The sequence below is a fragment of the Canis lupus genome, chromosome 11, assembly GCF_048164855.1.
Source record: "Canis lupus baileyi chromosome 11, mCanLup2.hap1, whole genome shotgun sequence".
Classification (NCBI taxonomy): Eukaryota; Metazoa; Chordata; class Mammalia; order Carnivora; family Canidae; genus Canis; species Canis lupus.
The window spans coordinates 32,563,635-32,583,813 of NC_132848.1; the positions used below are offsets into that span (position 1 = coordinate 32,563,635).

A 20,179-nucleotide genomic window follows, 5' to 3' on the forward strand; every position below is an offset into this window, starting at 1 on the left:
TCTAAGCAGAGGACCCAGCTAAGCCATGGTCAGACTCCTGAGCCGCAGGGACCATGAGATAATAAGTGTGTGCTGTTTCAAGCCCCCAACCAGGTGGTAATTTGTTGCACTGCACTAGATAACTAACACAGAGCCTCATGAGAGACTTTGTCTGGATTTATCCCATTCTAGTTTTCCCTCCACCTGGTCAACCTCAGGCCTCCATCTTCCCTTCCTGTCCACTGGGAGTATGCAGACTGTCTGTCTTCTGTTTGTGTTCAGTTATATTCGTTGTTAGAGCCCCTTCATCCTTATGCTTCCTTCCTACTCTTCTCTGGTTTGTGGTTTCAGGGGTGGGACACATTCCCAGTTGGCGAGAAGAAGAGTAGTTTTCAGGGTGATGATGGACTTCGTCAGAGACTCAGGTGTACTAACTCACCCACCTGTGCAGGTGGGCCCTTTTCCTCATCCCTCACCTGCTTGCTCACTGGCAGTAGCTTAGCTGGATCTTGCCTCACTCAGGTACTGTGCTCATTATACAAAATGCAGGTAATCAGATTTTCTAGGGTTGCTCTGATTTCAAATATTCTGCTCCCATTCATTGTCCCCCATAAACCATGAAACTGTCCCAGAGACTCTGCTTTGGCATCTCAACTCTTTTTGGACTGGCTCCCTTGCAGTAAATTAGTAAGAGCCACTGCTGTTTTTTGAGCACCTGCTGTATGTCAGACCCTTGATTGATGATTCCCCTTGTGTCTTCCCATCAGCCCTGGGGGGGGGGTGGCCGTCATGATGCCTGATTTACACAGAAGCACGCCAAGATGCAGTGGGGTTTATTTTCTTGTCCAAGGTCACATGGAGAGCATGTGTGGCCAAACCAGGATTAGAACTCTGAAACTGTCCTCTGTCCTCTCACTCGTCTGGGCTCACTGCCTCGGAAGAGGACCGGAGGTATTCTTGCCAGGTCCTGTGTCCCAGTTTTGCTTGGAAAATAGGGTTGCTGCACACAGGCCACCTGGAGGTTCCTGATAATTTCTTCCTGGTGGACCACAGTGGGACAATGTGGGGTAGAGGGCACAGCTGAACCCTCAAGCTCAGATAGGGAGGGAGACCAGGTGGTCAGGCGTGGAGGTTCCAGTTGGCCTTGGCAGCCCTGGTGGGCAGAATGAGGAGTCCAACGTGGTTCCCAGCCTTGGCTCTAAGTTACAGTCATCTGGGCTGTAAGTTGGATAACATCTACTGATGCCTGGGCCCCACCTCCAGAAATTTTGATTCAACTGGTTCGGGGTGCCACTTGGGCATGGGGGCATCTAAAACTCCCCAGGAGATTAGCACATGGAGGGCCTCCATGTAGCAGGAGGTCAAGTGGACGGAAGCTAAGGGTGGGGGCATATCCCAAACACCACCACACTCGCCCCTCCCCATTTAGTGACAGACTCTGTTTATGGCCTTGGCCTTGTGGAGTCCAGGCCCACGGGATTGGCTTCTAGGAGCCCAGTTTGAGAACCCAGTGAGGCAGGCTCATAGTTTGCTATGGATTCCATGGGTCTTAGCACCGTACTGCATCTTTAGTGCCATCAACTCATTCCTACTCAATGCACAGTGAAGGGGACAGAAAGGTTGGGATCCACACCCCAAAGGCCTTATGAAGTCAGCTTCTGTGCCTGCATGGACTGCTTCTTGTTCTTGCCTAGAATGAGTGGTTAAAGCTGGGCTGTGCCATTTCCCCCTGTAGCTGGTGTGCCTTTTGATGAGCGATACTAAGATTGTAGTCATTTTGTGGATAGGACCTGAGGTTTGGTCTGCTGGAGCAAGTGGCGTGATGAGTTACCCATCGTGGGTGCTGTGTACAGACAGCTTCAGCTGGCGATTGCTTCAAAAGGCTTTTGAGGACGCCTGGGTGGCTCATCAGTTGAGCATCTGCCTTTGGCCCAGAGCGTGATCCTGGGGTCCTGGTATTGAGTCCCACATCGGGCTCCCTGCAGGGAGACTGCTTCTCCCTCTGCCTGTGTCTCTGCCTCTCTCTATGTGTCTCTCATGAATAAATAAATAAAAACTTAAAAAAAAAAAAAAAGCTTTTGAGAGTTGAAGCCCAGAGAGCCTGAGGTCTGTTGTGTAAGTGACACCCTTGGTGATTTTTGCCCTGTATTTGTAACTGGTGTCAACAACACCCCACTGCTTTCTGTACCCCACTCTGTTTTTTCTTACGTGTGGCGTCACTGTTGTTAATACACTGCGTGATGTACTTGAATGTAAGCTGACGGCGGCAGGCATTTCTCTCCCTTATGTCTTGCATGCAAAAGGCTCTTGATAAGTATTTGCTGAATGCAGGAACAAACGGTGGCTTGTAGCTTGTATCATTGGGACCCAGAGGGGGAAATGGACTCATCTAAGACTTTTTCCCCCCTTGGTTGAACTCTGGGAGGAAACTGCAGGCTTTCATAGGGCAGGAGGAATGGAGAGCTATGGGTTAATTTTATTTTACCTACCCTCTTGGAGCTGGTGTCTTCTTTCTTAATTAAAATGTATTTTTTTTTTTAACAGTTGCCTTGTAATGGAAAATGACAGTTCTGTAGGCTTTAGTCTTTTATGTCTTCTAAACCGAGCCCTTTCCCCTGCTGTGGCTTCAATAATGCATCATTTCATAAGTTCACGGACTTTAATGTGCTTCTGCAGAGCCTCTAGTCTCTGGTAGGTAGTTAAATGAAAATTAACCACCGTAGGTTTGATTCAAAGTCACCTCCTCACCTTCTCCTTTTGTATCCCCTCCCTCATCTCATGTATGCAAAACACTGTCACGTTTTTCTTCTTCTAGTGAGAGGGCGTGATGTGTGTGTGCACCTGGGCTCTCATGTGTGATGGATATATCGATTTATTTCATAATCTGAGATCCATGAAAAAAATAACAATGTGTACATACAAGGTTTTGAAATTTTGCCTCTTGAGCTAAAGTACAGGGGAGCCTAGGGACCTGGAACAGACTAATATTTAATGAGAGTGTTGCTGTCATATCAGGCTGAGGACTCAGAGTGGCTGCTGGTAAATTGTCATGTGTCTTCACAAGGCTCCAAAAGCTACTCAGGTTTCATTCATTCATTCATTCATTCACTCAGTGCCCAAGGATGATTTTTTTCATGTAGGAAGGCGCCTGGGTGGTGGATGTGATGTGCCCTTTGCATTAATGGTTTCAATTCTTCATACCTTTCTGAATTCTTGGAATTCCTACCTAAAGATTATGGTGTATTTCTGCAGCTTTTGAGTTTGGACTCAACTGTGTGACTTGCTCTGACCTGAAGGGATGATACAGAAGTGATGGTATGTGAGTTCTGACCCCAGGCCTTATAAGGCTGGGCAGGTTTCCGCTTTTCTTTCCAACTCTGTGCCTTTGCCACGAGAACGGCATTCCCTGGTAGCCTGCTTTTCTGAGGAGAAGCAGGATGAGAGGCACTTGGAGCAGAGCTTCCCAGCTGACCTGGGAGCCTGCAGTGGGAAGCCAGGCCCACCCTATATCTGCTGGGTCCCAGCTGGCCTGCAGATGCTTGAGTGAAGATAAATGATGGCTGTCTCAAGACACTGCTTTTTGGGATGGTTTGTTACACAGCGTTATGATGTGACAGGTGGCTGATAGAGGGATATTAATATGACTTGGACATGGATCTTCAAGTTTGGAGTTTGGGGACGGTGGTGGTGAGGCCAGGACAAGATCAGTAGCTCCCACAGGGCAAAGAAGGGGCTTAAGTGCCCTAAGAAAGGACTCAGTAAAGGTAGTGCAAGGAAGGAGAGTCTACTGGGTGAGTTACCAGGGAACCCCTAACCACCAAAAGACCATCGAGAAAGGGTTGGTCTTTGAAAAAGTGTTCTTTGACAATGTAATCAAAGTTCAGAATAGAGGACCATTGACTGGGTTTCTGAGTTTAGAATATGTGATGTTTGAAAATTGATTTTTCATCACAGCTAATTGCATTGATGCCAGTTTCCCATTAAATATCTTATGACTTTGCTCTCACTGGACCAGAGAAGACTCAAGACTTAAAGTCATATTGGTGTCAGAGAGCAGCATCTCCCTTTGATGACAGCCAATATTTATAACGCTTGTCACAAAGAACTGCCCAGCGTGTATTTGGCATACCTACTGAGTGCCAGGGAGGTGACTGTCCAGCACTTTATAGGAATGAGCTCATATAAGCCTCATCATCATCACCTACAGAGGCAGTGATAGCTACTAATGTTAGTTCCATTTTCTAGGTAAATTAATCAAGCCAGAGAGGGTAGGTAATTTGCTAAGCCATGCAGGAACATTCTCCTCCCTGTACTTGTCTCTCCCATGAGACGGACATCCTCTCCATTCATTCATTTTTGTACGACTAGCACATAGAATGATGTTTTGCACACAGTAGGTACTCAGATGGCATCTGTTAAAGGGAAAAAAATGAATAAATCTTTTCAGAATGAAGTGTCTGTATGGAAATCGTAGTTGGTAAGGAAACAGGTTTCTGGGGATTGATTCTTATAAAACAATGAGGCCAGGTCAGTGGTAGAGATCCTGGAAATATTTACAGGTATTTGGGAGAGCACAGAAAGGAAAGGTAGCACCTTCTGGAAGTGATGAACTCTGAGATGAGTCTCAGATGAGTCTGAATTCGACAAGGGAGAAGCAAGGGGCTCATCTGCAGAGGAGCCATGCATTTACAGAAACTGTACACACATCCCCCGGTGCCCAGCGCAGCTTCTGGGACATGGCAGGTGCTTGGTTATAAATGTTTGTTGAGTGAGGGAGGTGCTGGCGATGAACCTTCTAAGCTCTTGTGACCAACACAGCTGTGAAAACTTGAGTCTCTTCATAACCTTTTTGTTTCCAGCTTCCCTGATGCTTGTCACTTTAGGGAAACTGAGGCAGCACAACAAAAAGCACCAGGACCCATTTTGTCTTAAAAATTTGAGGGATTGTTGCCTGGTCAGGCTGGTTTATCAGATAATGATTCTCTTGAACAAAGCGAGGAATTCTGCAGATATTGAATAAATTTGGAATAGCACATGCTAGTTCAAACCTTGACAGACTTGTACCCAATGACTCTCGAATTTTGATACTATTTACTGATGACCCTCAACTCGACCCATATCTGAATCCTGGCCCCAGCATTTACCTGTGTGAATTTGGTGACATTCCTTAATAGCTTTCTGAGCCTCTCTTTCTTCATCTGTGAAATAGAGATAAAATCCACATCCTGGAGTTATACAGGTTAATTAAAAGAAAACAAAAAAAGCTTGGATTTTCTTTTTCTTTTTCTTTTCTTTTCTTTTCTTTTCTTTTCTTTTCTTTTCTTTTCTTTTCTTTTCTTTTCTTTTCTTTCTTTCTTTTTTTTTTTTTTTTAGTATCAGCTACACACCAGGCATTCTTTTTAACCCCTGTGTGAATGGATTCATCCGGCATTTTGAATCCTCACAGAAAACCCTAAGATGGTATAAATAGGATGATGATCCCCACCTTACAAATGAAGTTTGTTCATAGCTGTTCATAGCTGCAGGGCTGTTGAGGGGAGAAGGAGGATTTGAACCATCCCCCCACAAAGTTATACTCCTAACCCTTCAGCTGTACTGATTTTTTTTTTTTTTAAAGATTTTTATTTATTTATCCATAGACACACAGAGAGGCAGAGACACAGGGAGAGGGAGAAGCAGGCTCCATGCAGGGAGCCTGATGTGGGACTTGATCCCATGTCTCCAGGATCACACCCCAGGCTGCAGGCGGTGCCAAACTGCTGCGCCACCAGGGCTGCCCTATACTGTGTTCTTAAAACTTAGCAAGTACCCACAGATCTTCAGTTTTCCATCCCCTTCTCTTTGCAGACCTGACCACCAATGTTCTTTGCCAGGCCTGAGGAACCAGTATGTCTGCCAGGCTGGGAAGGCTTGGCAGGCCCCAGTTTACATATGGCAGACACTTGGCGGAGGGGGGGCCTCCCTTTCAGTGCTGACATCTCTGGTCATTTGGTTTTGCCTACGTGTTTATCATTGTTTATCCCGTGGGGTGGTGTGCTCCACGAGGGGCAGGGACCCTATTTTCCTGTATTTTTGGCACAGAGCTTAGGACCTTTCCCACTTTGTGAGCACTCTTTATTTGTTTTATTTTTATTTTTTAAAGATTTTATTTATTTATTAATGAGAGACACAGAGAGAGGCAGAGACATAGGCAGAGGGAGAAGCAGGCTCCTCGCGGAGAGCCCCATGTGGGACTCGATCCCAGGACCCCGGGATTACACCCTGAGCCAAAAGCAGATGCTCAGCCACTGAGCTACCCAGGTGTCCTTGTGAGCACTCTTTAAATATCAAATGAGGGAAGCCCTGGTGGCGGTGGCACAGCGGTTTAGTGCCACCTGCAGCCCAGGGTGTGATCCTGGGGACCCAGGATTGAGTCCCACGTCAGGCTTCTTGCATGGAGCCTGATTCTCCTCTGCCCGTGTCTCTGCCTCTCTCTCTCTCTCTGTGTCTCTCATGAATAATAATAATAAAAAATAAATCAAATGAGTGAATTGAATTTTGTTCACTTTTCTTCCCTGTTTCCTGATCACTCAAGACCACTCACCATTTTAGACCTAGTTCAAATGATCCCATCCGCTTACAGTGAAACGAGCAGCTTGAGCCTGTATATGTTACGCTGGCATTTTATGTGGGTACTTTGGTGAGCACTGGTGGGGTCTCCTTTCTTCCCTGCTGGTGAGTGCCCGTGGGCCCCCCAGAAAATAGCAGACTCAGAGCCCACCTTCCCAGGTCAGATATTCTCAGTAAGCACTATTGACATGAGTTGATTGAACAGAGGCCCTCTTTGACTTTTGCCTCTGTTAGAACTTCCAAGGCGACCGAGAGGGGAAAAAAAGAAGTTTATTTAAGGAAACTATTTTGCATAGTTTCCAAATATGTATTATTCCAGCTTAAACTTATGAATGGATGGACTCCAAACGATATTTTCTTTTCTCCCACTGAAAAAGATGTCCTAGATGGTGCTAAGGAATGCTGGTCTAGGCACAAAAGTCCACCTGACCCAGGAGGGAGTTAAACTCTGGGACCTTTGCCACAAAGTTGTCAGAGGGCTGTACTTGCAAATCTCAGGATTAAAACGGGAAGGGGATACAATTGAATCAGAATGTTTTTCATTTATATTGAATGAAGAGGCTTGAGGACAAGCTCATGTAATTAAAAGGAAAACCTTGATACTTCTGAAGGGCCCTGGGTAAGAATTCTGGAGGTACTTGTCATTTACAATTCAATGAGTGGGTTTTCTTTGGGGGAATGAGGTTAAGGGGCTGCACTGAGCCCAAGCCCTAGGATCCTGCAGCCCTTGATTAAATCCAGAGCTTGACTAAGTGTGTTAATTGACTTTAAGTAAGCTACTAAAAACACTCCTGGCTTTCTTATCTCTGAAATGGGTGAGGTATTTTATGAAACTGACTGGGTGTAAGGACTTATTTGGAGGTGCTCTTTAGGTAGGAGGACCTCCGTGAATGTTAACCCCTTTCTCACCCCTGTGTGTGATAGAAGTACAGTCCATCCATCCCAAACATCATTACTGCATTTATCCACAATACACACACCACATCTGAGAATGGAAGCAAAGTGGAGAGAGAGTTGAAATTGCAATGGGGAGGGATTTTCCTTGAGGGTATGGAGATTTTTGACACATGGAAGGGAAGAGGGTAACTCACTAGGTACTTTGTTTCTCCAAGTGTTCCTCCATGGGGTTTGCAGGTGTTCTCCTGGAGAACATTTAGATTTTTTTTTAAATTTTTTTTCCCATTTAAAATTTCATAAATTGACATTTTGATGTCATCTCAAATTAATGTAAGCATCTTCGGGGTCATCTGCATGACTACCTATAATCAGACTTGCACCAAGTGATTCCTGTTCAACTGAGTGAAGCTCAGGAAGGAAGGATGGGGATGCTTACTGTGAAGGAGGCCTTTGGGCCATTCGACAGTGTTTCCAGCATCAAGAAGGCACAAGGCTTGAGGCACTAACCTCAGAAGAATCTGATCCACCTGAGCTGAGCAAACCTTCCTCCCTTGGGAGAGTGCTGGTTTAGGTTCAGCATTGACTGTCACGTTGAGTTAATGTAAACTTAAACTGATACCGGACTTAAAAAAAAGCCCAACGACCAGGTACCTTGTGAATTTACTGCCTTCAAAGTTGTGTTAGAGCCACAGGTCCTGGGTGTGTGGTCCCCGGCCCTCTGCTCTCTACCTGGCAATCTGCTGTCATCCACCATCACTGCCTTGGAACTCCCCAACCTCAATTTACTTACCAATCCTCATTCTCTCACACTGGCTCATTCAAGCCAAAACTTGCCTTCTCTGTATGTAATTTTTTATTTATCTATTTGGAGAGAGAGTGCATGCTTGCAAGTGGCAGAAGGAAGAGGGAGAGAGAGAGAATCTCAATCAGACCCTGCGCTGAACACAGAGCTCCATGTGGGGCTTGATCTCAACACCTGAAATCATGACCTGAGCCAAAATCAAGAGTCAGACACTCAACCAACTGAGCCCCCAGGTGCCCCAACCCTCTGTGTTTTTAAACGAGCTTTGAGAGAGTTTTCTCAAGTTGGTTTTTACAGTTTTGGTGGGATGTTTTGGTTCATTTCTTTCTTGGGTGAATTGCTGGAATGGAAGCTTCCTGAGGGCCTTGGGGTACTTGTTACTATATCTGTAGTACTCAGGACAGTGCCTGGCACTTAACACTCTATAAATAGGTATTTAAATCATTAAAAAAATTAATATTTAACATTTTAATGCTGAAATAACACTGGAATAAAAACTAAGCCAAAACAAGGGTTCCTTGCCAACTTCTTTGCCATACAAGTGGCCCCCTGGTAACTCAGTTTGGGGGAACATTGTGTTAGATGGATTGCCTAAGCGAGAATGGCCATACTCTAGGTGGAGGTGGAGGAAGAGGGGACATAGGATCGTATTGGATCCATGTGTACCTGCTGACACCAGGGAACAGGGCTGCCCTGGGTCCATGTCTGGGGGGTCCAAGAAGAGGGACTTGGTGGCCTGCAGTTCACCTTGGCTGCTTACCTGCCTGCAGCTCACCTTGGCTGCTTACCTGGGATGCTGACTGGGGGAAGTTTGTAATGTAAGCGCACCCTTTCTGGATTGAGTGTCTCCTGGAAGGTCAGTAGAAGGGCAGTAGAAGGGCATTCTTGTCCTTTATAGAGTTTGGAGAGACTCAGGCTTGAGTGGGAAGTGAGTAGGAAATTGTAGCTCAGGTGAACCCACGCGGACCTCTGGAGGGTAGCTGAGCTGTTTATGCCTAATATTCAACTTCTTAATGGGTGTTACTCACTGGATTTCATCATAATTATAACTTTGTTCTAACCGCCTTTTACAGGTCGCAGAGCACACAAACAAGCCTTTTATGCTCTGTCAATAAATATTATGAGGTCCTTACTGCAGCCATGGGAGGTGGATATGGGATAAACATTCCTGTTCTGCAGGTAAACAGACTGAGGCTTAGAGGGATTGATTTGAACTTGGGTCTTGGGACTTTGAGGTTCTGTTACCTCCATGTGTCATTTGGCCATCTAAAGGAAGGGGTGCTTCTGGATTTAAGTCTGGAGTTTCCCCTGCTTTCCCTGCTGCTAAGGGTCACCAGCTGGTGATAGGGTGACCCAGTAGCACCTTCATTATATTTTCAGCAACCAAGAAAGGGATAGATCCACTTGACTTCATGACAGGCGGTGTTGCAAGTGAGACCCACACCCTTGTGCCATACAAACTAGGTTTGAAAGCAAGCTCTGTCATGTTCTGGCTGGAGTGGATTACTTCTTACCATCTGAGCCTCAGTTTCTTTGTGGATAAGATTGGGGATGCTAATGTTTAATCAGGGCATTAGGATGAGAGGTGTCATCATTTGCAAACTGCCTAATTCAGTGCTCATATACTTAGCAGTTATTTCTATTTCCTGAGGTTCTTAGCCAGCCTTTTGTGTAAAAAATTGTGTTTTTTGTTTGTTTGTTTCCGGTAGAAAGCCTCACAAATGCATGTGTTCTTGGTAGCTTCAGAGAACAGGAACCTAGAGATGCTCCTGTCATTGCGCCTCGGAGTCCCCACGGATGTGATTTGCAGGAGAGGGGAGGCCTCCCTTCCCTGCGCAGGCAGATGAGAGGCTGGGTTGCCAGCCCTCAGCGGTGGAAGCAGTGACCTCAAGAATCTGGCAGCCCTGCAGGACGGTGGCATCTGGCCTTGCAGGGCCTCCCCCCATCTGGCCTGGCCCGGTCTCCCACCGATTGATTCCTTCTTAGTTGTGACATTCCAGCCAAACTCACAGTTGCTTGGATGTGGCACGTGCCTTCTCATGTCACATGCGTTGCTGTGCTGGCGCTGTGTTAGGGCCTCAGAATAGATGTGGGGTTTGATAAGTGGGCAGCCTCTCCTGGGCTGACTCACCCCAAGCCATTGCTATGTGTGAAGAGTACACTCTTTAATGCCATCAGAGGAAAGAGGTCCCGCAGACGGTGACCCGAGACCATGGTGTTCGCAAATACACAAGTGCTTTGAAGGGAGGTGTTCCCAGCAGCCTGGTCGAAGAGCTCAGCAGTGACTAGTAAATGGTAGTAAGTGGAGGAAGTCGATGTTGGTCGAGACCCAGCAGGGGAGCTGCCTTCCTGCCCTGCTAGGAGCTTCTGCTCTGCACTCGGCCCGGGCCCACAGTGAGAGGGGTGGTGTGCTGAGGTGTTTACAGCCTAATCATTTTTTCATTCATCATCCGAATATTTACTGAGTACTGCCACGTATGGCATGGCTGTGAAGTGCAGTGGGGCTCTCAGACAACTGAGTGTCCTCAGGAACCTTACATTCCATTGAGGGAGACAGACCAACACAAGTAAAATATATCAAGCCTTCTGTGGTGACAAAAGTCCCAGAGAAGTAAAAGACATTGTCGATGGGAGAGGGAGGGTTGGGGGGAGAGTTTGCAAGTTTAAGTTGCTCAAATGGGGGTTCTTGCAGGTGATTTGAATGAACCTCTGAAGAGGTAAAGAAATGAGTCATGGAGATATTGGGAGAAAGAGTGGAGAGCAAGTGCAAGGGCTCTGAGGCCATTTTTGAGTTGAGAGACCACAGGAGGTCCATGCATAGAAAGGAGGGAACCTTTTTTTCTTTTAGGGATACAGGGACACAGGATGTTGCATTCTTTTCCTGAGCTGATGCAGACCTAGATTTAATATCATGGAGGCTGCTGAGATTTTTTCACAGATGAAGAATGAGAATTTCCCCCTGCCTCCAAGTGGAACCTGGTTAGCTCCTGAATCCATAGATGTCCTTGATGTATCCAGTGAAGCCAGTCTTGGTCTTCTGCTCCAGCTTGTCCTCAAGGGGTGGAAAAGCCAAATGTTGAGGGTCAAGTCAAAGAACAGAAGCTTGCAGGGGATAGGTTGGAATCCTGGTGGGAGGTGCGTGATGTTGGCTTGCTTGGTGACAAGGGAAGGGTCCAGGCAGAAGGTCTCAAACTGTTCGACCAGAGGCTTGTTCAGGTGATGGGCGCAGGCCACCCCTTTCTCTGCATCACGTAGGACCCTCCTCTGTTGAGGATTATCCATAGGGAGCAAAGATGGAAGCAGGGAGACCCTCTGGGAGGGGCTTGCTTTAATTCAGGGAGGAGGTGACCGTGACTTGGGCCAGGGGGCACTGCCCCCCCTCCTCATAGCTGGCGTTGGAGGCTGTGTGCTATCTTCTGTCATGTCATAAGGGAAGGGGCTTAGATGCTGACTGAGGCTGAAACAGGCTTCTGGCAACTTTCACTGCATGATCTCTTCTGGGGTTGGTGTCCCAGCAGGTTGGTAGGGATGTTCTCACCCAACCTTTGTGTCTTACTGATTCCGAAGCTGGTGCACAGTGACGAGTCTTCCCACTGTGCACGTAACTCATCCAGCTGGGTGTCATGTCTCATGGCTTCCCTGGATTTGTGGAGAGGCAGGGTGAGTTGTGGTCCATCGTGAGGAAAATTGGGAGTATGGAGCAATAAATTGAAAGAGGCCTCCATCAGTCTGTTGAAATCCCTGTCATTTTGGGCTCCAGTTCAAGGTAATCCCAGGATAGAAAATAGAACGACAGAAGAAAATAAAAATTGGGACTAGTTTTGAAAGGAAGGAGGGCATATGTACCTGTTGTTGCAAGATGCAATCTCAGGAGTTTACTAGAAGTGCTGTAGCGAGGTCATTAAGGGCATTTCACTGCTCCGTGGGATGTATGGAACTTTTATTTGCCACATGCATTGTTTATCATCATTAGTTCTTTTCTAAGACAAAGGTTAGCATTGCTGTTCCATTTTTCCTGATGAGATAGCCTTTGCTTTCCTGGCTGAATTTCATCCTGGCTGAAATTTCAATCTTTCCCCAAGGTTTAACAGTGTTTCCTACTGGCCTGTCTCCTGGTCCCCTTCTGACTGCTGTGTGGGGGGTGAAGTGGTAGCTGCTCTGCAAATTCTGGACACAAGTTAGATGGCATTAAACGGATTTCCTTGGCCCTGGCTCACTGGCCTTTTTCATCAAGCAGAAGGACAAGGCGTGTGGAAGAACGGAGGCAGTTTTTCTGGAGTGGGAAGGGTCTTAGCACCCACTCTGGGCCTGTGTCTGGGAGACTTTTCTTCCCTGTCCTGTGTTGCTCCTGGTTGTTGCTGCCTTGGGGAGTTTTGCAGCTCAGCCTCCTGTCCTGGAGCTAAGTCCCACATGTCATTGTCAACCTGTTCATACACAGGTGAGGCTCCTCGTAACCGTTTCCCTAACCCTTTTTTTAAAAAAAAAAACATTTTATTTATTTATTCATGAGAGACACACAGAGAGAAGCAGAGACACAGACAGAGGGAGAAGCAGGCTCCATGCAGGGAGCCCGACGTGGGACTCGATCCTGGGACCCCAGCATCACGCCCTGAACTGAAGGCAGACACTCAACCACTGAGCCACCCAGGTGTCCCCGTTTCCCTAACCCTTAAGGCTCAGCCTTGGTGAAACAGACTCGCAGGTGGGTCTTTGTCGAAATGAGATCCACGGGTCTTTATTCTGTATGTCCTGGAAGAGAGACCTGCTAATTCAACCAAACTTTTTAAACAAGGGGTTTATATTTTGAGGGTAAACTAAACAAACAAACAAACAAAAATAGCCTTGAATCTTTGCTGTGATCTTTTGCAGTTGACATATATTTTCATAAAATAGGACCTGAGCTTTTGAACCAGCCTCCCCCTCCCCTTTGAAAGAGGTCAGTTTATTACCTCTGTTTGGAAAACTTGATTATAATTTTCTACCTTCCATTTCCTAGGTACCTCCCTAGGCGGAGAGGCTTAGATCAGCCTTCCCCTCCAGTTCTCCACCTGCCTGCCCTGGGAGCAGGAGGTGACCTCGCCCGGCGACCTAGCGCAACAACCCCTAAGGGCTCCTGGCCCCACTGCAGGCTTCGCGTGGTTTGCTCGCCAAGCGGGAGAGGAAGTGGGCAGCATGTTGTGTGCGCAGGACTCCTTTCTTGGCCCCAGGGGTGCTCGTAACTATGCTTTTGGAAACCTGGTACATGGCAAGGCATCTGGAATGTTAGACTCTCCATATGGAAGCCTGTTAGGGAGCGTCACCGCGGGTTGGCCTCATGGCCTGTGTGGCATCTTTATTGAGCACGTGCGCATGTGCACACACACACACACACAGCTGCTTTTTATAAAGTAGAAGGGGATAGTTTGGAAGGGTGACATGATTCTTTGCCATCAGAAGCCTAAAAAGTACACAAACACCTACAGTAAATCTCTTCTTTGTTCGTTCCCCCCTGCTCCTGTGTTTACTGCTCACAAAATGGAGCAGAGATGGGCACCTGTTCAGGAGAGGAGCGTGCCTCCATCAACACCTGTGTCTCAAGCAAGAGAAGTAGAGGGAATGAAAATGTCAGTATGGAAACCTGTTCTAGAATTTGAAAGCAAGATTTAGCTGAAGGTTTGGATGAAAACATCCTCACCTTTTACATCTGGGAGGGGATGGGAGGAGTGCACCCGGAGCAAAGAAAACTTGAATCACGTGGGACAGCCCCTGCTTTGATGAAGCCATCAGAGCGAGGCAGGGAGGTCGGGGAGAGTGGGCTGGGCACAAGGAGGAGGCAGGAGTGTGGTCCTCGGGTCTTGGATGATGGGGCCTAGGTTGGCCTCAGGCAGTGATGCGCATCCTGTGCTCCTGGGCAAGTCTGTGGTCTATGTCTCAGCCGAGCCTCATTGTCCTTACCTGAAAGCTTGGCTTAACACTAGCAATGTCACAGCGTCATGAGGGCGCTCAAATGAGAACGTGCATCAGAGGTCACTCTGATACCTACCTGCTGTGAAAAAGCATTGGATGGCTGAGATTTTGGTCAAGACTATCGTACTTCCATCTGATGTGACTTGGACCCACAGAGCCTGAGAAATATGGCAGCCGTGCAGGGTGGAAAAGGCTCTGAGAGTCTGTCTTTTGCTTCAGCTTAAACCTATTTCCTTGGTCATCCAGAGATGCTTTCATGTTAGCGTGGGTGGGCACAATTTGGAGTGCTTGATTAACCCAGCAATTAATAAAAGCGGAGAGGTGACAATTGGTGTTACCAAGCTGCAATTGAAAGCGATGCATTTGGCTTCTCTCCATGCAAACAGATTGGTGGAGAAGCCACCCATGGGGAGGAACATCGGAATGCAGAAAAAGGAAGCTGGTTGGAAAAAGTATGCTGAGCAAAATACGTGTCAAGATGGGTTGCTTGGTTGGTGATTTCTTTCAGTCAACAGATATTTATTGAGTAATTCCTATGTGCCTGATTCTGTGCTAGGAACTGAAGAAACATTTGTGGATAAAGCGTAACTTCTCCTGTGAGGAGCCTCAGACTGGTGATAAGAATGACTTCTAACACTTTGTAGGAAGTACAAGATTGAGGGTGTTTAAAGTTCATGGGGATCAAGGGAAGGAGTGGCTGGTTTTATGAAAAGAGAGAGCAGTATTGACTTTACAGAATAGTGGATTAAAAGGATGTTTTCACACAAGGGACTACAGGAGCAAGGGTTCGGAGGCATAAAATGAATGGTGGATTTGTAGTCGATAAGCAGGGCCTGGTCTGAATTTGAGCTCTGCTGCTGGCTAGCTGGGGGACGTGGCATATCACCGAGCCTTTGCATGAGTCAGTTTCCTCATCTGTCAATTGGGCATAAAGACTACACATCTCAAGGGGTCTTGGGAAGATTCTTCTCTACTTCATGCAAGACACAGCATGCTTGGCCTGTGGTGAGCCCTCCTGCAGCAGTAAGCCCCGAGATATGCCCGGTTCCGTGGATGTGCCCTGTGGAAGCAGGACCTGAGACTGGAAATGTCACATAAGGCCTGCTGGGTCAGAATATCACACGTCCTGATTTTACCTCTGCAGACATTAACTGACACCTTATTGGAGCCTTGTCTCCCCTTGAGGTACCAAACCATCTTACCCTATAAAATATGGGCACCTGTTGATGACCCTGGGTGGCAAGGAATTGCCTATTCATTTTCCTTCTCGCCTGGAGGTGATAGGTGATGGCGTGGCATAGCCTTGGAGACATAAATGAGATGGCGACAAGCTCGGCTCAGCATCTGGTTGGATCTGGGACCTGGTTCTGGCTCCATCGCTTGTCAAGTGCGTGACCTCAGGCAGTCTCATGTCCTCCCTCCTGGGTGGAGTTTCTGCACCTGTGGCATTTTGTCTAACTTGTATTTACATATTGAGTGAAACTTTGATCTCAAGAACTAGGATGAAAACGCCTTTGAAAGAGGGAACTGCCTTGTGGTGGGGAAAGTCCTTGATAGGCTACAGTAGTATCATCCAGTAGAAATAGAGACCACAGGGGCACCTGGGTGGCTCAGTGGTTGTGTCTGCCTTTGGCTCACATCATGGTCCCGGGGTCCTGGGATCGAGTCCCTCGTCTTCCTCTGCCTATGTCTCTGCCTCTCTCTGTGTCTCTCATGAATAAATAAAATTCTTTAAAAAAAAAAAAAAGAAATAGAAACCACATATGTGATTTAAAGCTTTCCAGTAGCCGCGATAATAAAAAATTAAAAGGTAAAAAGAAATAGGTGAAACAAATTGTAGTCATCGGTTGTATTTAGGTCAGTATAACTGAAGTGCAAATGCAAGTTATTGTGCGATGTTACCTTCTTTATTTCACACTAACTCTGTGAAACCTGGTGCCTGGCTTTCAGTTAGAGCGTGGCTGGGTTCAGACCTGCCCAGGGCTAGTGTGGCTCAGGGCTCTGGCCGCGGAGTCCTGGGAGGAGCCAGAGCCACAATGCAGTGGCTCTTCCTCCCTCTCTCCATCTGTGTCTCTCTCTGCATCTCTCTCTTTCTCTCTATGCTTCCCCTCCCGGAGACGGACTAGAAGATAAATGAGCAGTGGAGACCACAGTGGATGCTTTGTGTGATAGGATTTTTGTGGAAAATGAGGACTGGGATAAGTTTCACGGAAGGACACAGAGAAAGGCAGTGCACCAGGAGTGTGCAGAAAGCACGCACATCACAGCAGTAGCAGCTCTGTGTCAAGCACTGTTCTAAGCATCTCACTGGCTCCTCTCATTCAATCCTCACGGGACCCTAATCATTTCTCCTATTTTGAGAATGGGAGAATTGACACAGAGAACTTAAGAAACCTACCCAGAGTCACACAGCTGAGGTTTGAACTCAGATGAGCTGTCTCTGGAGCCCTGCTTGTGCTAGTTAATTCAAAAAAAAATCTTGGAGGGAGCGTCTGGGTGGCTCAGTTGGTTAAGTGTCTGACTCTTGATTGCAGCTCAGGTCATGACCTCAGGGTTGGGAGATCGAGCCCTGTGTTGGCCTCAGGGATTGTGTAAAATCTTCCCCCTCCCCCTGCTCTATCCCCTTCTCTCTCAAAAAAAAAAAAAAAAAAATCTTGGAGGAACTCAATCTTACAGAAGACTTTGGGCTTCCCTTTGGACTGAGTAGTTTACACCAGAGGTTTAGGGGCAGGAAGGCCCTGAGGATCATCTGGATGAGCCTGAACTTTGCAAGAGTGTTAAGTTTACACCACATGTCAAGTGTGCTGCCCCGAGCACCGTTACTATACACAACAGGGCTTCAGTAAATGCTGCTCCTTCCTTTCTTCCCTCAGCCCCCCAAGATAAGCCTGTTTAAAGAAGGGGCTTTCTACATTTTGCTCACACTAGACCCAAGCCTGGTGCATAGCAGCTGCGTGGTAAATATCTGTGGAAGTCAGTGGGGATGCGTTGGCATCACCAGGTATGATGATCGTTGAGCCCACCAAGAGCTTGCAGGGGCAGCTGTGCCATGACATATGGGATGGCCTCATAAATACAGCCCTGGGTGAAGAGGGCTCATGTGAAAAGATGACCAGCCTGTTATATCTAGAGTTCTCACTTCCAGCTGAGGACAAAGGCCAGTTTATGCATCTCATGCCAAAACTTATATATAGAATATAGCATATTCTATAAGCAGCAAAGTTCAGAAAACAAAGTGTTTAGCTTGATATACTTTTTACAAGGGGAGTCCCCCTGTATAACCAGTTCCCAGATCGAGAAATAGGACATTACCAGTACCCCAAAGACCGCCCCGCCCTAGAATGTCTGCTCTCCTAATGTCTGACTTCATGGACTACCTTTGTGTGCCCATGCTTTTGAGAAATCCTGATGACCAGAGGTGTGCAGGGTCAGTTTGTTTCTGTCTTGCAACTCTGATCTTCTCCAGGGTTGGAGTTCTAACCTGGTTCTTGTGTCTATTGCATGGATGAGACACTGAGGCTCACAGAGGTCATCTAGTTCTCATGGTTGAGCATAGATCAGCGACTCAGACTCAGACCTGTAGTGCTCCAAAGCTTGTGTTCTTGACCATCCCATATCCATAGGTTTCCTTCTATGACATTTTGTCTAAGATCCCAAGGTTGGGATGTTCGGGTTGAGATTTCTGGACTGAGCAATATCTGGGGTGCCTGCTGTGATGCTGCAGAGGAGAGACCAGCCGTCCCGGCTCAGAGCCTGGGATGCTGGATTTATCCCAGAGGCCACACCTTCCAGGGTGCCTTGGCTGGCAGAGTCCATTCTGGGTGGGGTGGCAGGGTGCTTCAGAATGTGGGGCAGAGGAGTTCCTCATTGCCCCGTGCTTCCCACGCCTGCTTATTGCTGACAAGCATGCTCAGGCTCTGTTGGGGGAAGCGTTTAATTAAAGTCAAATGGCTCACTCCCACCTAAGTCCAAGGGCTCTGTGCCACCAGGTACACTGGTCTCCTGCTCTGGGAGCATGGGCTTTGGAAGCATGGTGAAGGCTGCTTGGGGGAGGAAGCTGGAGTGGCAGGCTGGGGAGGGCAGCCCCTGCCTGGCCTGGAGGCCCCTTAGATGGTTGGAAGTGGGCACACGTATTTCAGGCTGGGGAGCATTGCTCTCTCTGTGGCACTGCCCTCTGCCCCCACCGTTCTCCAGCAAGAGGGACAGGTGGTAGCTGTCATTCTGCAGTTGGCCCTGGCCACAGAGAGATTTGCCAACAGTTCTGGAATGGAGATACCCCCCCAGCCTGTTTGGCCCAGAGAATGCAGCTTGACCCATAAAACTTCAAGCAGGCAGTCCCCTCGGCCTGGCTTTCTCTCCGCTCTGATGGGAGTGGATAGCAGGCAGAAATAGAAGCCATTACGCTAGGCTCGGTGCCCCTCGGACTGAAATTTAATTCAAAAAGGCAAAATAAAATCATCCCTCTGAGGCAATAGTTCTTATAAAAATAAAGCCAATATTATTATAATAATCCTAGTGAGTGAGTTGCCGAATGGTTTACTCTTTGCTGGCTACTGGGCTTAACGTCCGTGATTGAATGGCATAGCTCTGGAGCCAGGCTGTCTGGGGCTGAATTCTGTATCCTCTACTTAGCTGTGTGACCTTGGGGGAGTTACTTGACCTCTCTGTCCATCAGTCAAATGGAGATCTCAATGGTCTGTACTTGTCAGAGTTGTTGTGTTAATGAATTGATTCATGTAAAGCACTTAGATTACTGCCTGACCTGCTAAAGGCTCAATGGACTTCCATGTGGTGATGATGATGGGGATGATGAAGATGTGCATAGAGTTAGTTCTAGTCTCCGGGCAGTCTGGTGTGCTAGATAGCTTAGTATTCCTAGTTTACTGACAGAGAAACTGATGCACTGCAAGCTGCCAAGGTGGAATGTGAACCCAGAGCATCCCACTGCAGGCTGTCCAGCTAATGGGGTTATTTAATCCCTGAAAAATTAAATATATTTCACAATCCCCCCCATAACTAATGTCTGTTGAGTGAATCACCCCATTTCAGCTGCTATGTTTCCGTTGCCTTAGTGTGTGGGTTGTGTCTTGAGACCTTTGTGGAAGAGCTCTGAGGTCCGGTGAGACTAGAGCCCTGCGGGTGAGATGTGCTTGTGAGACGGGGATGCCTCGGCGTGTGAAGACAGTGGCAGTGGGGTCTTAGCAGTGAAGGCCCACCGTCCCATCTGTGCCTGTGCGGGGCGTCACTCTGGCTGGCTGGACCCTTCTGGCCTTCAGTCCCTCGTAGGACTCATCCTCGGGATCTGTACCAGCTCTAGCCAGGTTTGACAGGCATGGGAAAGCACTGGGCAGTCTGGGGAAAGAAGGAACCGTTTTCTCACGGAAGTTCCCTGAGTGGAGGCAGGAAACCAGGAGCAGAGGGGAGGCAGGAGGGAGGGAGAGGGAGAGAAAAATGCAGTAGGGGTGCAAGATGAGAGGCTCAGGAGGAGGGAAGTGAAATCGGTGAGTATTTGGATTTTTATGGCTTGAGAAGGGCAGGGCAAGCCTAGGGTGGGAGGCAGATCTGGGCCTGGTGGGGAGCGGACGGACCGGGTGCAGGGATGTGAGGTGCTGGCAGGGGGCCGCAGGCATGGGAGGGTGGAGAGGGGCCCAGAAAGAGAAGGGATCCTGAGTAGAGTACAGGTGGGGTGCGGGTGGCCATGGGGCCGGAGTCTGCTCTTGGGCTGGGCCCTGTGGGTCGCCACCTGCTGCAGAGTTTCTGAGGAGGGCTGCCCCGCCCCCACCGCCCTGGGGGTGAGGTGGGGGGGTGTACCCGGGCGTCCGTGCAGGGCAGGAGCAGGCGGGCAGCACCCCACACCCTTCAGAAGAGGCTACACAGATAAACACGGTGTGTCTCATGAGTCCAGGAACAGCTTGAGCTAATCGAGGCGTGCCTCTGCCGTGTGCC

The 20,179-nt window shown here is 47.9% G+C and overlaps 1 protein-coding gene across 2 annotated transcripts in view; it reads left to right on the top strand.

Annotated features, from left to right (window-relative positions):
- The window catches only part of LARGE1 (LARGE xylosyl- and glucuronyltransferase 1), a 521,069-nt gene that overhangs the window by 23,097 nt on the left and 477,793 nt on the right, over positions 1-20,179 (top strand). The window lies entirely within an intron of this gene.